General features: G+C 43.9%; 1 protein-coding gene across 7 annotated transcripts in view; it reads right to left on the bottom strand.

Moving 5' to 3' along the window:
* ATP7B (ATPase copper transporting beta) overlaps positions 1-13,120 on the bottom strand; it is a 163,504-nt gene that overhangs the window by 125,585 nt on the left and 24,799 nt on the right. For 3 of the 7 annotated variants that reach the window (XM_073662630.1, XM_073662632.1, XM_073662635.1), the window contains one exon: positions 8,494-8,599. The exons of the other annotated variants lie outside the window; for them this stretch is intronic. The gene's annotated coding sequence lies outside the window, so the exon portion shown is untranslated. The remainder of the gene's footprint in view (positions 1-8,493; positions 8,600-13,120) is intronic. 7 annotated transcript variants of the gene reach the window in all.

Here is a 13,120-nt window from a genome sequence, read left to right as displayed (position 1 = left end):
TTACACCTCTGGCTCCTCTGTTTTCAGTATTATCCCTGAGCTCCAACACCGCCAGTTGGCGCTCAGAAGTGACGTCTGCACAGTCAACACTTGCTCCAGTGTTATTGGGGTTCAGTAATGTCAGCTGATCCCCAGCTGTGTGTCCGGCAAATTCTCCTGCTTTGTCCGCATCCACTGTACTACTGATTTAAAACTTGCTCCAATTACACCTCTGGCTCCTCTATTTTTAGTATTTACCCTGGTCTCCAATACCACTAGTTGCTGCTCAGAAGTGCCGTCTGCACAGTCAACGCTTGCTCCAGTGTTATTGGAGTTCAGTAACGTCAGCTGATCCCCAGCTGTGTGTCCGGCAAATTCTCCTGCTCTGTCCACATTCACACTACTACAGATTTTAAAGTTGCTCCAATTACGCCTCTGGCTCCACTCTGTTTTTAGTATTTACCCTGGGTTCCAGCACCGCCAGCTGTTTCCCAGCAGTGTCTTTGGCACGGGTACTCCCTCCTGCCCAGCCTGGTTCCAGCACGTCAGCTGTTTCCGGGTAGTGTCAACGTCACTTTGCCTCCAATACGTTGTCCTGTTGTGTTGCGGTCGGGTTAGCCGACTCTATGGTGCCTGCAGTTTAGGTGACTCCAATGTGGGCTGCGGGATCTGGCAATGAATGCTGGTTCCATAGTGCCAATAAGACAAGCACCCCCTGTAGGACTGTGGGTTTCGGTAACTGCGGCCGGCTCGCGGCCTTGCAACTTTTTTTTACATGGGTACCTTCTGCTACCCATCCGGGTTCCAGTACCATCAGCTGGTTCTCGGCAGTGCCTTTGGCTTAGGTGCCTCCTTCTCGGTATCCAAGGTCCACCAACGTCTGCTGGTCCTTGGTAGTGCTTTCTGGCACAGGTACCTCCTGCTTAGTAACCGAGTTCCAGTACCGTCAGCTGGTCCTCGGTAGTTCCATTGGCTCTTGTACCTTCTGCTACCCATCCGGGTTCCACTACCGTCAGCTGGTCCTCGTTAGTTCCATTTGCTCTTGTACTTTCTACTACCCATCCGGGTTCCAGTACCGTCAGCTGGTTCTCGGCAGTGTCTTTGGCACGGGTACTCCCTCCTGCCCAGCCAGGTTCCAGCACGCCAGCTGTTTCCGGGTAGTGTCAACGTCACTTTGCCTCCAATGCGTTGTCCTGTCGTGTTGCGGTCGGGTTAGCCGACTCTATGGTGCCTGCAGTTTAAGTGACTCCTATGTGGGCTGTGGGATCTGGCAATGAAGGCTGGTTCCATAGTGCCAATAAGACAAGCACCCCCTGTAGGACTGTGGGTTTCGGTAACTGCGGCACCCCCTGTAGGACTGTGGGTTTCGGTAACTGCGGCCGGCTCGCGGCCTTGCAATTTTTTTTTACATGGGTACCTTCTGCTACCCATCCGGGTTCCAGTACCGTCAGCTGGTTCTCGGCAGTGCCTTTGGCTTAGGTGCCTCCTTCTCGGTATCCAAGTTCCACCAACGTCTGCTGGTCCTTGGTAGTGCTTTCTGGCACAGGTACCTCCTGCATAGTAACCGAGTTCCAGTACCGTCAGCTGGTCCTCGGTAGTTCCATTGGCTCTTGTACCTTCTGCTACCCATCCGGGTTCCAGTACCATCAGCTGGTCCTCGGTAGTTCCATTTGCTCTTGTACTTTCTACTACCCATCCGGGTTCCAGTACCATCAGCTGGTTCTCGGCAGTTCCATTTGCTCTTGTACTTTCTACTACCCATCCGGGTTCCAGTACCATCAGCTGGTTCTCGGCAGTTCCTCAGCCTTCTTGTACCTTCTGCTACATTTCCAAGTTCAAGCTTTTTGAAATGGTTCTTGGTAATCACTCTGGATCTCCCTGACGAGGACCCTGAAGACGAAGACCCTGAAGACCACACCGAAGAAGACGAGGACCCCGAAGACGAGGACCCCGAAGATGAGGACCCCGAAGATGAGGACCCCGAAGATGAGGACCCCGAAGACGACCCCGAAGAAGACGAGGACCCCGAAGACGAGGACCCCGAAGACGAGGACCCCGAAGACGAGGACCCCGAAGACGAGGACCCTGAAGACGAGGACCCCGAAGACGACGACCCTGAAGACCACCCCGAAGAAGACGACGACCCTGAAGACCACCCCGAAGAAGACGACGACCCTGAAGACCACCCCGAAGAAGACCAAGAAGATGACCCTGAAGAAGTTGACCAAGAGGACAAAGAAGAAGAAGACAACCACCAAGATACAGAAAACCAAGAAGCAGAAGTACAAGAAGCTGCAGAACAAAAAGCGGAAGAACATTAAGCATAAGACTAAAAATCAGAGCAAAAGATAATATCTAAATTATAAGCAGAAGATGACTAAGCAGTGTATGGGGGTGAGTCCGTTCCTCCTCGTGGTGCTCCTGGAAAAGAACTGCTGCTGCAGGCCAAACTGAACGCGGACAAATCCTGTTGTAAATCTTTTGTGACGGACAGAACGAAAGGTGTAATGTTCAAACTTTTATAGATAACTACAGGAATGCCTGTCACAAATAAGAATATGATGAAGAAGAAGAATATGAAGAAGATGAAGAAGTAGAATATGAAGAAGAATCATAGTTGAATAAGAAGAATATGAAGAATGTAAAAAAAAAAGAATAATACGAAGAAGGTGAAGAAGAAGAAGATGAAGAAGGTGAAGAAGAAATTGATGAAAAAGATGCTGATGCTGAGGATGATGAAGGAGAAAATGTGGGAGAAGTAAAAAAGAAGGTGAAGAGCATGGAAGTAGTGAAACTTAAATATCTGACAAAATATAAAAATACTTAACATAGTCAATATTTCCATAACTCAGAAAGTCTTAAAAAAAATATTAATTCCTGCTATTCCATTTGATTGGGCTAAACCTCTATGCCTTTATTGTCTCCTCCACCTCCCCCAATACATTCTACATTATTCTTAGTTGTTTTCCTTCATGTAGAATTAACCTACAAGGAAAGAAAGGGTTTATTTTCATTCCGATATTTCTGTCCCATTGACTTGCATTGGTTTCCGGTATCGGAATCGGCGATATCCGATACTTTTTGGGTATCGGTCCGATCCAATCCGATCCGATATTTCCCGATATCGGAAGGTATTGCTCAACACTACTCTTGACTAGTGTTGAGCATTCCGATACTGTAATATCGGGTCTCGGCCGATATTCGCGATATCTGAGTTCCGATACGGAGTTCCGATATGTTTACAATATCGAATACCGGAATCGGAAGTTCCTATAATGCCTGCGCTCTGCAGGGTCTCTGAAGGATGACAAGCTGGATGGCAGTGCTTAGCTGCGATTCAGCCTGTCATCAGAATGCCATCCCAGCGTGAGAGAATTCTCCTGATGCCGTCACAGCCTGACACTGAGTAGCGCAAGCATGCCTGCGCTTCTCAGTGTCTGCGGGATGACAGGCTGGATGGCAGCTTTCGGCTGCGATCCAGCCTGTCATCTCGATGTAGCAGAGCTGGAGCTGTCCTGGGAACCATCGAAAGGTAAGGATGATGTTGCTTTATTATTTTTCTTTTATTGCAGGAGATCGTTGGCTTCAGCTGGAATGGGCGTGATGGTAAGTATGGTTTAATTTAGAACAATAAAGAATTGTGTCTTTATTTCAATTAAAGGACTTTATTCTGGGTGTTTGTGTTTTTTTTTAACTTTGACTATGGTGTTAGTAATGGGGGTGTCTTATAGACGCCTCTCCATTACTAACCTGGGCTTGATGTCAGCTGGCATTATAAGCTGACATCAACCCCAGCCCTATTACCCCACTGCCACCGCTACAGGGCAGTGGGAAGAGCGAGGCTAAGTTCCAGAATTGGCGCATCCTATGGATGCGCCATTTCTGGGGCAGCTGACGGATGGTGTTTCTAGCCTGGGAGGGGGCCAATATTCATGGCACCCTTCCTGGGCTATTAATATCAGCCCCCAGCTGTCTGACTAGCCTTTGCTAGCTATTAAAATAGGGGGGACCCCACGTCATTTTTTGGGGGGGTCCCCCATTTTAATAGCTAGTAAAGGCTAGGTATTCAGCTGGGGGCTGATATTAGTAGCCTGGGAAGCTCCGTGGGTATTACCCTCTTCCCAGGCTTCAAACATCTGCCCCAGCTGTCTGCTTAAACTCCGCTAGAGACTAAAATTACGGGGAACCCCACGCCAATTTTTTTTTTTAATAAATCCTTTATTTTAACACTAAATGACAAGTACAGTAAGCAACACTGTCACTGTACTTCATATATATGTGACTGACATGTTTCTATCTATCTAATCTATGTGTGAAGCTCTATTCTTTCTGTTCTAAATTGTCGGGTACCGGTGTATGCCGCTGCTGAATTGCCGGCTTTTCATGTTTCACTGTGAGCACTGTTCCCATCGATTTGGGCAACCACCTCCCCCAATACATTCTACATTATTGTTAGTTGTTTTCCTTCATGTAGAATTAACCTACAAGGAAAGAAAGGGATTATTTTCATTCCGATAATTCTGTCCCATTGACTTGCATTGGTTTCCGGTATCGGAATCGGCGATATCCGATACTTTTTGGGTATCGGCCCGATCCAATCCGATCCGATATTTCCTGATATCGGAAGGTATTGCTCAACACTACTCTTGACCTTACGTTTAATAGGGTTGTGTACTTTGGATGCACAAGAGACCTTGGACAACCACGGCGTACATATAAAACCAAAAGGTGATGGGAACTGCTGCTTTCGGGCCATCAGCTATATCATGACAGGAACAGAGGACAGCTATGCCCTTCTCAGAGCTAAAGTCATCCACCACATGAAAACTGACTTGTCCAAAAAACTACAGGGCTACTTTAATCAAGATGTGAATGAATATGTGAACACCTCTGGCATCTCTCGTGATGGAGTCTGGGCAACTGATGCAGAAATCATGGCCACAGCAAATCTGTTGAGTTGTGACATTGTCATCCACACAAAAGTCGGTGACACCATGGATTGGTTGACCTATCCCGCAAGCTTCAATCTGCAGTCAACAACGGAACATGCACTTTAGCTTAACATTAAATTGATCATGCTTGTTTTCATCAGTGTTTACTAATCATTTTAATGTTGTTATCAGTGTTTACCTTTGAACGTTTATATTGTAGTGTCCTGTCACCAGCCATGTGTACGATTATCGGCCGAAAGCCTCTCTGGAACCAATAATTGCCCCATGTAAAAGGTACCTTTTTAAGTTGAAGTTTCAGAATGTTATGACTTTTATTATATCCTGAACAGTCAAGTTTTTTTCATGAACCGTCAAGGTTTTCTGGTTGAAGTAAAAAAAGTCTGTGTGTTTAGAGTTTTAAACAATAAAATGTTGAAAAATTATGTAATTCTTGAGTATATCACTCAATGGTGCTCATAAACGTGAAAAATCTGATCTTTAATATACTCAAGAACGGGGCACCAGACATCGCACAGGATTGAGTGATATACTCAAGAACGGGGCCCCAGACATCGCACAGGGGATTCCAAACAGCGCACAGTGGATTCCAAACAGCGCACAGGGGGTCCCAGACAGCACACAGGGGGGCAGAGACAGCGCACAGGGGGGCAGAGACAGCGCACAGGGGGGCAGAGACAGCGCACAGGGGGATAGAAAAAGCTCACAGGGGCCCTCTACCCTCCGATCGGCACCCCTGTGACGTCGGCATGAGGGTCCAGTCGTTGCCCCGGTGACCTCAGGTATAAGAAGCTTGTGTCAGTTCAGCACTGACAGTTGTGAAGCATTGTAGTGCTCATGCATTGCAATGCTTTATAACAGCAATCAGACTGCTAAAAGTGAAATTCCCATAAAACGGACTAAGTAAAAAAAATATATATATATATATATATATATATATATATATATATATATATATCACACAATAATAAAATATATATATATCATTTTATGTTATATATCCATAGATAAGTATTTTTATGTAAAAAGATGATAATAAACAAAAAAGTACACATATTTAGTATTGCCGCGTCCGGAACGACCCGACCTATAAAGCTGTTACACTAGTTAACCCCTTCCATGAACACCATAAAAAAAAAAAACAAACAAAAAAAAAAACACACAAGGCAAAAAACTATGGTATTACTGAAAATGTCATCTTGTCCCACAAAAAAAAAAAACAAGTTGTCATACAGCTCCTTCAATGTAAAAAAAAAAAAAAAGTTATAGCTCTCAGAATACAGCAATGCAAAAAAAAAATTTTTTTTTCTATAAAATAGTTTTTATTGTGTAAAAGCGCCAAATCATAAAAAAAAAAAAAAAAAGATATAAATGTGGTATCGCTGTAATCGTACTGACCCAAAAGAATAAAGCTGCCTTATAAAATTTTAAACACACACGGAACGGCATAAAAAAAACAACAACCCAAAAACAATTCCTGAATTGCTGGTTTTTGTTCATTCTGCCTCCCAAAAATCTGAATTGAAAGCAATCAAAAATGTCATGTGCCAGAAAACGATACCAATAAAAATATCAACTCGGCCCTCACATGACTCTGTTGGCAGAAATATAGAAAAAGTAGAGCACTCAAAATATGTCGATGCAAAAACTAGTTTTTGCAAAAAAAGCGTCTTTTAGTGTGTGGCAGCAGCCAAACATAAAAAACGCTATGAATCTGTTATCGCTGTAATCGCATCGACCAGAAGAATAAAGTCGTCTAATCACTTATACCGCACGAGGAACAGCGTACAAAATAAATAAAACCAATTCTTGATCTACTATGGATTTGTTAATTCTGCCTCTGAAAGATCGCAGTAACGCTCGGCTCACACTAATCCTGCGCTCTAAGTTCAGCGCTTACACCAGGGTTTCCATGTAAATCTCTGAAATACGTGATTCAGATGGAACCCCCAACGAAAGACTCCCTATAATGAGGCAGATGGAGAGACTGTAGATGCAGTCTGGTCTGTGACACCACTGAACAGAAGCCACACAGAGTCCAAAGTAACTCTGCTGCCTCATTATAGTGAATTGATCCCTAAGCGGTTTCATTTGAATCACATCATTCAGAGATTTAGATGGAAACCCCGATAGAAGTGCTCAGCGTAGAGCACAGGATAAACTTGATCCAAAATGTTATGTAAAATGGTCCCAATAAAAGCTTCAACTCAATCCACAAAAAAGCATATCCCTACTCAGGTCCATCATCTGTCAACAGAAATATAGGGGGCTTCCATGTTACTGGTAGTACAAGGGCTCTGGAAAAGAGCTGTAGCTCCTCACCCCCCTCCCCTCCCCTCCCCAAAAGAAATCCAGCAAATTCTTTACTCCCAAATCCAAATGCCCCTCTCCTTTCTGAGCCCCACAGTGTGCCTACACAAAATTTAACGTCCACATGTTTGGCATTTCTGTATCGATGAGAGCCGCCTAATTTACCTCATCCCCTCAGGATGGCTGGACCATCATTGTAAATAAGCCACTGTACTTTGTGTCACCCCCACCTCATTGTAGATTGTAAGCTTTTGTGAGCAGGGTCGTCATTATTTTTGCTTTAAATTATTGTATTATCTTTAGCTATGTTACTTATAACTTTGTATATGAACCTCTGAATTGTAAAGCGCTGCGGAATATGTTGGCGCTATATAAATAAAGATTATTGTTATTTATCGGTGCAGAAGCACGAGCTGGGCACAACGTACTGGTCACTACAAACGCACTGGGCACTACAATAGCAGATTTGCAATTTTCACTCCGCAACATCCACTGCTACTTGTTTATGGAAAACACCCATGGAGTCAAATCATCACTACACCTGTAGATAAATTCCCAAAGGGTAAAATTTCCAAAACGGGGTCTGTGAAGGAATGGCAGCAGGGAGACCCCGCAGAATCTTGCCGCTGCCACCACTGTGATGACATGGCAACAGGGAGACCCCGCAGAATCTCGCTGTTGCCACCACTTGTGATGGATCCACACCCTGCCACCCGCCTGACGTCACAATTACGTCAGACGGAGCACGTGGTATGGACCTGCCCTCTGCACCTATGTGACGTTCCACACCCCCCTCGAGGACGCGCAAGATCAGATTGGTACCGTTCTGCACTGACACCCCTTGTCTACACGGGTACAGGAAGGCACCAGGGAGTGAGAAGAGGAGGCCCACTCAGTCACTGACATGGCACCACACTCGCTCACACCCCTAACAGGCTGAGAGGCTCTTTCTCTAACTCCAGTGAAGCAGAGCCTGGTAAGCCTGGGAGAGCTGCCACCAGTTTCTATTTGATATAACAGACTTATATCAGGCCAGAAACCAGCCCGGTAGCGTGTTCTTTGGACCGAACAATGGACGTAAGGTTCGTGGATCGAGATAAAAGAACCGACAAGGTTAAATTATATATTTAATCGACTTAGGGGCACACTAAACAATACGCTACATACATAAGGGTTATACATACACAGTGGTCAGAGTTACAAATACAATAGCCAGGATACAAAAGATATAAAGCAGTTATGACGAGTCAGTTACCGGTTATATAGAAAGGCCTGGCTTGTGGGGGAGGGGCTGCCACATGGGAGGCTGGTGGGTCCTCTCTTGGTTGATGAACTCCTTCCACACGATTTGATGTCACAACCTCCAAAAGGAAAAAAAAAGACAAAAGGAGCCAGGTCAGCCGGAGCTTTAACCCCTCTGGATCACTCCCACTCCTGCCTCCTGGGTGTGCCCAAATCTCCTCCCCTGGTTTCGCTCAGCTAAAACTCCCAAAAACTAAAGTGGGCCATACCTCCTTAATGGGCAGTCCTAGGGAGCCGCTTCTGGTGTCATCGGATCCAGCCGGGCCCCTGCTACGCATGGATACCAAACACGGGGGTCCTAGGTGCCCCCGCAAGACTGTGCTGGGTATCTCCCCATCCGGGCACGCTGGACTGTGTTTAAAGCTAGGGTGATATTCCCCATTATCCCAGGTTCCCAAAAATCGGGTTGGTTTATCTCTGAGAGATATCGTATTCTCAGAACTCGGTGTTGAGTTATAGTTTCTTAAACAAAGGGACACATGGCCGGGCTGCTGCACCTGCACAGCTGCTGGTGGGGGATTTTGTCACTCAAGGTCTGTGGGCCCCCTCCTTTGCAAGCTGCAGTGTCGAATTATACTGTACATGGAGATCTCTATAAAACCTGCCACGTAGTGCACAGTGATGGTCATGGGATTGTCTTGAATATTCTTCACAGAGTCACTTGAGTGGGGTATTCTGCTCTTCTAGTACGTAGGGTCTCTGTACATGGAGTCTACAAACTATTCTAATCGACGCTTCAGGAGGAAAATAGCGCTCTGTTCCTCCCAAGTCTTGCTGTGTGGCTAAGCAGTACTGTACAGCCACATATGGGGTTTATCCATGTTGAGCAGAAATTGTGTGACAAATTTTAGTGCCAATTTTATCCATTTCCGGTGTGGAAATGTAAAATTTGGGGCTAAAACTAAATTTTTGTGGTAAAAATGTAATTATTTCTTCTTCACTGCCCAATGATATAAAATTCTGTGACATACCTGTGGTATCAATATGATCACTGCACCCTTACATGAATTCATTGAGAGGTGTAGTTTATAAAACGGGGTCACTTATGGAGGGGGCATTCTGCTGTTCTGGCACCTCAGAGGCTCTTCCATTGGGTCACCCGCAAACCACAACAGTAAAATCTCCGCTATAGTATGGCGCGCCTTCCCTTCTGAGCTTTGTACAATGCCTGAAAAGTATTACCCGATTACATGTATTGGCGCACTCAGGAGAAATTGCACAACAAACTGTGAGGTCCATTTTTTCCTATTAGCCCTTATAAAAATTTAAAATTTGGGGCTAAAACAACATTTTAGCAGTAAACATGTAATTTTTATTTCTTCACTGTCCAATGGTAATATCTGTGAGGCACATGTGGTGTCAACATGCTCACTGCACCCCTAGATGAATTCATTGAGAGGTGTAGTTTGTAAAATTACATCACTTATGGGGAGGTTTCTGCTGTTATGTCACATTGGCAGAGCCCCTGAGGTGCCAGGGCACCCTCAAACCATTCCAGCAAAATCTGAACTCCAATATGGGGTTTCATCCCTTTTGAGCTTTGCACTGTGCCTCAAAGTAGCTTTCGACCGCATATCGGGTATCGGTGTACTCAGGAGAAATTCCAAAGCAAATTTTCTCCTGTTTCCCTTGTGAAAATGAAAAATTTTGGGCAAAACCAATAATTTTGCGGGAACAAATTAATTTTTTTTCATTTTAACAGTTCAACGTTATAAACTTCTGTGAAGCACCTGGGGGTTCAAGGTGCTCACCACACATCTAGATAAATTTCCCGAGAGGTGTAGTTTCCAAAATGGGGTCACTTGTGGGCATTTCCACTGTTTTAGGCACATCAGGGGCTCTACAAACTAAACATGGCATCCACTAAGTATTCCAGCCAATTTTGCGTTCAAAAAGTCAAACAGCGCTCCTACACTTCAGAGTCCTGCCATGCGCCCAAACATTAGTTTTCCAATACATATGATGTATTGGCGTACTCAGGAGAAATTGCACAACAAATTTTGGGGTTCATTATCTACTGCTATCCTTGTTAAAATAAAAAAAATTGGGGCTAAACTAAAATTTGTGTGAAAAAAAATAAAATGTTAATTTTGTCCTTCCACATTGCATGAATTCCTGTGAAGCACCTGAAGGGTTAATACACTTCTTGAATGTGGTGCAGTTTTTAGAATGGTGTCTTTTGGGTATTTTCTATCATATAGGCTCCCCCAAAGTCACTTTAAGTGTGATTTGGTCCCTAAAAAAAAAAAACTGATTCTGTTGGTAAAATGAGAAATTGCTGATCAACTTGAAACCCTTCTAACTTCCTAACAAAAATAAATTAGGTTTCAAAATTGATGCAGTTGTAAAGTAGACATGTGGGAAATGTTATTTATTAGCTATTTTGTGTGACATAACTCTCTGGGCATAAGAATTAAAGTTTGAAAATTGGGCGCCGGGCTCACATGTCACAACAACTGCACGAGAACCCCGGGACCACCAACAACACTGGAACGGTGCAGGCACGGGAGGGGAGTATAGGCTTTTTTATTTTATCGGGGCCAAAACATTTAGATCAAGAAGGGGTCATCCTAGTAGTGTACAAACCCTTTAACTTGTTTATGCAAGAGATATGGAGCATAAAACAGTTACAATCCAGAGGAATGCTAGAATTTTATAAAGCTTAATTTAGTTGTTTTCTATCATTTTTAATAAAAAAAAAAAAATTACCACTAATATACAGTACAGACCAAAAGTTTGGACACACCTTCTCATTTAAAGATTTTTCTGTATTTTCATGACTATGAAAATTGTACATTCACACTGAAGGCATCAAAACTATGAATTAACACATGTGGAATTATATACTTAACAAAAAAGTGTGAAACAACTGAAAATATGTCTTATATTCTAGGTTCTTCAAAGTAGCCACCTTTTGCTTTGATGACTGCTTTGCACACTCTTGGCATTCTCTTGATGAGCTTCAACAGGTAGTCACCGGAAATGGTCTTCCAACAATCTTGAAGGAGTTCCCAGAGATGCTTAGCACTTGTTGGCCCTTTTGCCTTCACTCTGCGGTCCATTTCACCCCAAACCATCTCGATTGGGTTCAGGTCTGGTGACTGTGGAGGCCAGGTCATCTGGCATAGCACCCCATCACTCTCCTTCTTGGTCAAATAGCTCTTACACAGCCTGGCGGTGTGTTTGGGGTCATTGTCCTGTTGAAAAATAAATGATGGTCCAACTAAACGCAAACCGGATGGAATAGCATGCCGCTGCAAGATGCTGTGGTAGCCATGCTGGTTCAGTATGCCTTCAATTTTGAATAAATCCCTAACAGTGTCACCAGCAAAGCACCCCCACATCATCACACCTCCTCCTCCATGCTTCACGGTGGGAACCAGGCATGTAGAGTCCATCCGTTCACATTTTCTGCATCGCACAAAGACACGGTGGTTGGAACCAAAGATCTCAAATTTGGACTCATCAGACCAAGTCTCTTCTGCGTGTTGCCTGTCCTTAGCAGTGGTTTCCTAGCAGCTATTTTACCATGAAGGCCTGCTGCACAAAGTCTCCTCTTAACAGTTGTTGTAGAGATGTGTCAGCTGCTAGAACTCTGTGTGGCATGAACCTGGTCTCTAATCTGAGCTGCTGTTAACCTGCGATTTCTGAGGCTGGTGACTTGGATAAACTTATCCTCAGAAGCAGAGGTGACTCTTGGTCTTCCTTTCCTGGGCGGTTCTCATGTGAGCCAGTTTCATTGTAGCGCTTGATGGTTTTTGCAACTGCACTTGGGGACACTTTCAAAGTTTGCCCAATTTTTCGGACTGACTGACCTTCATTTCTTAAAGTAATGATGGCCACTCGTTTTTCTTTACTTAGAATTTGTATTATGGCAAGAAAAAAAGCAGCTAACAGTCTATTCAGTAGGACTATCAGCTGTGTATCGACCTGACTTTTGCACAACACAACTGATGGTCCCAACCCCATTTATAAGGCAAGAAATCCCACTTATTAAACCTGACACGGCGCACCTGTGAAGTGAAAACCATTTCCGGTGACTACCTCTTGAAGCTCATCAAGAGAATGCCAAGATTGTGCAAAGCCGTCATCAAAGCAAAAGGTGGCTACTTTGAAGAACCTAGAATATAAGACATATTTTCAGTTGTTTCACACTTTTTTGTTAAGAATATAATTCCACATGTGTTAATTCATAGTTTTGATGCCTTCAGTGTGAATGTACAATTTTCATAGTCATGAAAATACAGAAAAATCTTTAAATGAGAAGGTGTGTCCAAACTTTTGGTCTGTACTGTATATATATATATATTTTCATTTCATTTTTTTTTTTTTTTTTTTTTGCCAAGAACTCCCTCAGAGCGCATGTGGATTGTGCTGTACAAATATAATAAGGGTACATGCCCACAATCAGGAATAGTAGTGTTTTGGATGCAGTGTATTTTCGCTGTTTACAAAACCCTGCATTCTACATTACAAGCACAGTGAATGGGATTTATAGAAATACCATGCCCACTGTGTTTCTTTTTAACACTACGTAAACTCATCTGCAGTGCGACGACAAAAAACAGCATATCAATTTC

This window comes from Phyllobates terribilis, unplaced genomic scaffold (assembly GCF_046119375.1).
Source record: "Phyllobates terribilis strain yellow unplaced genomic scaffold, ASM4611937v1 Scaffold_2__4_contigs__length_985480577, whole genome shotgun sequence".
In the NCBI taxonomy this organism is placed as follows: Eukaryota; Metazoa; Chordata; class Amphibia; order Anura; family Dendrobatidae; genus Phyllobates; species Phyllobates terribilis.
This window is presented reverse-complemented; position numbering and strand designations above follow the sequence as displayed.